At 39.6% G+C, this 2,324-nt stretch overlaps 1 non-coding gene across 1 annotated transcript; it reads left to right on the top strand.

Moving 5' to 3' along the window:
• The first annotated feature begins 1,972 nt into the window (after window positions 1-1,972).
• Window positions 1,973-2,080, top strand: LOC121240132. Its single transcript, XR_005935461.1, has one exon. It is a non-coding gene; the product is annotated as a small nucleolar RNA R71 (small nucleolar RNA).
• The last annotated feature ends 244 nt before the right edge of the window (window positions 2,081-2,324 follow it).

The raw sequence follows: 2,324 nt of genomic DNA on the forward strand, positions 1-2,324 counted from the left end.
GAACTTGCCACGCTCATTCACACTCAAAGAGCTCATTAACTTGGATACATGACATTTTATCACCTTATTTTCTTCAATAACTTGCATAATCAAATATTCAAACTTTTAATTAGTTTTACTTTGTGCCTCAATAAAAGCATGTAAAGTATCTTCTAAGGGCTTCCTAGAAGAAGATGATACATGATATGGTACGGATAAGTTCTAGGTGGTTGTGCAGACCATTGGTTTTCAGTTTTCTAGCAAAAATTGGGGTGATGACGCCACTCCGGATTGTAGGTATCGGGAGAAGGTGTAAAAGACTTCTTATACATACCTAAGGCATTACATTATTCGTTATATATTCCTCTCATTTTATCAAATGTGGGGCACTCACGAGCTAGGTGATCAACCCCACCACACACAAAACATGATCCAAAGGACTCAACACGAGTAGTCATGTTTGATGAAGAGTTCTGCTATGTCTTTGGCAATATATGGGTGTTTAAAGGCAACAAAGTGGCTAAACTTGGTAAGTCTGTCCACCACCACCTAAATACTATTAAACCCCCTTGACAAGGGTAAGCCCTCTATGAAGTCCACTGTGATGTGAGTCCATGGTTGCGAGGGTATGGGAAAAGGTTGTAACAACCCACTTGGCTTAGTGTTGTCTATCTTAACTCTTTGGCACATGTCACAACTTCGTATAAACCCCCTCAAGTCCTTCTTTAAGCCAGGCCAGTAGAAGTCCTTCTTAGCTTGCTGTTGTGGATGAGCTCTAAGACCCTGGTCTTGAATTCCCCTAGGGATATACAATCTACCCTTATAGAGCAACAATTCATTCTTCATGGTATAATTTGGACTTAGTGCTCCTTCCTTAAATATCTTGATCACCCCTTGTAATTTCTCATCCTTAGTGTAGGTAGCTTTCAAATCATCCACCCATTCTATAGATGGAAATGAAATCATCATTAGGCCCGCTCTTCCTTCTTTGATAGAGCATCCGCCATCCTATTTTCAGACCCCTTTTTATATTCTACGACAAAGTCATATCCAAGCAACTTATAGACTCATTTTTGCTTCATAAGAGTCTCAATCTTTTGGGTCCAATAAATGTTTTAAATTTTGCTGGTCAGTTTTGACCACAGAGGCTTGCCCCTAAAAGGTATGGTCTCCATTTAGTAATGGCTGAAACCAGTGCATACAGTTCCTTCTCATAGGTGGATAAAGTCAGTGACTTCCCTTTCAAGGCTTAGATGTAGAATGTTATGGGTCTGCCCTATTGCATTAATACAGCCCCAACAGCATGTCTTGATGCATCACACTCAATGGTCAAAGGCATTAAGAAGTTTGGGAGAGCCAACACTAGGGGTGAGTTACTGCCTCTTTCAATTAGTGAAAAGCCACCTTAGCCTCCTCACTCCACACAAAACTATATTTTTTTTTAACATTTTCGACATGGGTGTTGTTATCCCTCCATAGCCTCTAATAAATCTACGGTAGTACCCCGTTAAGCCCAGAAATCCCTGCAAGGTTTTTAAGGAACTCAGGAGTGGCCATTTCTTCATTGCCTGAAGCGATTCAGGATCTACCCAGACTCCTCCAGCTGAGATTAGGTGCCCCAAATAGGCTATTTCATTGCATCCAAAACAACATTTGGACTGTTTTGCATATAATCTGTCCTTTGGACTCAACGCGAATTCTTAACACTCCTAACTCCCTAGGAAGCATCTCCACCTTAGCTTTTAGGTTATTCTCTTCTCTAAGATGGTAAATTTCACCATTATTTGGATTTCCAGCAGGCCGTGATCTATTAGTACTCTCAGTAGCACTAGGTCCAGTCCAAGTATGAGTTTTTTCAACAAGCTTATTGAGATATTCTATAGCCTCATCTGGATTTTTCTGCAAGAATTCACCATTACACATCATCTCTATGAATTGACGCTCTCTCAGTGTAAGTTCATCATAGAAATAACTAACTAAGCACCGATTCTCATACCCATGGTGAGGATACATACTCAATAACTCCTTAAACCTCTCCCAAGCCTGATACATAGTCTCACTATCTTTTTGTGCAAAGGTGGAGATCTGCCTCTTCAAAGCATTGGTCTTATGTTGGGGAAAATATTTATTAAAGAAAACCTGTGTCATTTCATTCCAAGGTCATATTAATCATGGTCTTAGTGAATACAACCAGCTCTTTGCTCTATCATTCAAAGATAAATGAATGAAATTAAGTCTCACAACGTCATTTGTAGCATTATGACTATGGAAAGTTGTAACTACTTCCTCAAACTCCCTAATGTGCAAATAAGGATTTTCATTCTCTAAACTATGAAAGGTGGGAA

This window comes from Juglans microcarpa x Juglans regia, chromosome 7D, assembly GCF_004785595.1.
Source record: "Juglans microcarpa x Juglans regia isolate MS1-56 chromosome 7D, Jm3101_v1.0, whole genome shotgun sequence".
In the NCBI taxonomy this organism is placed as follows: domain Eukaryota; kingdom Viridiplantae; phylum Streptophyta; class Magnoliopsida; order Fagales; family Juglandaceae; genus Juglans; species Juglans microcarpa x Juglans regia.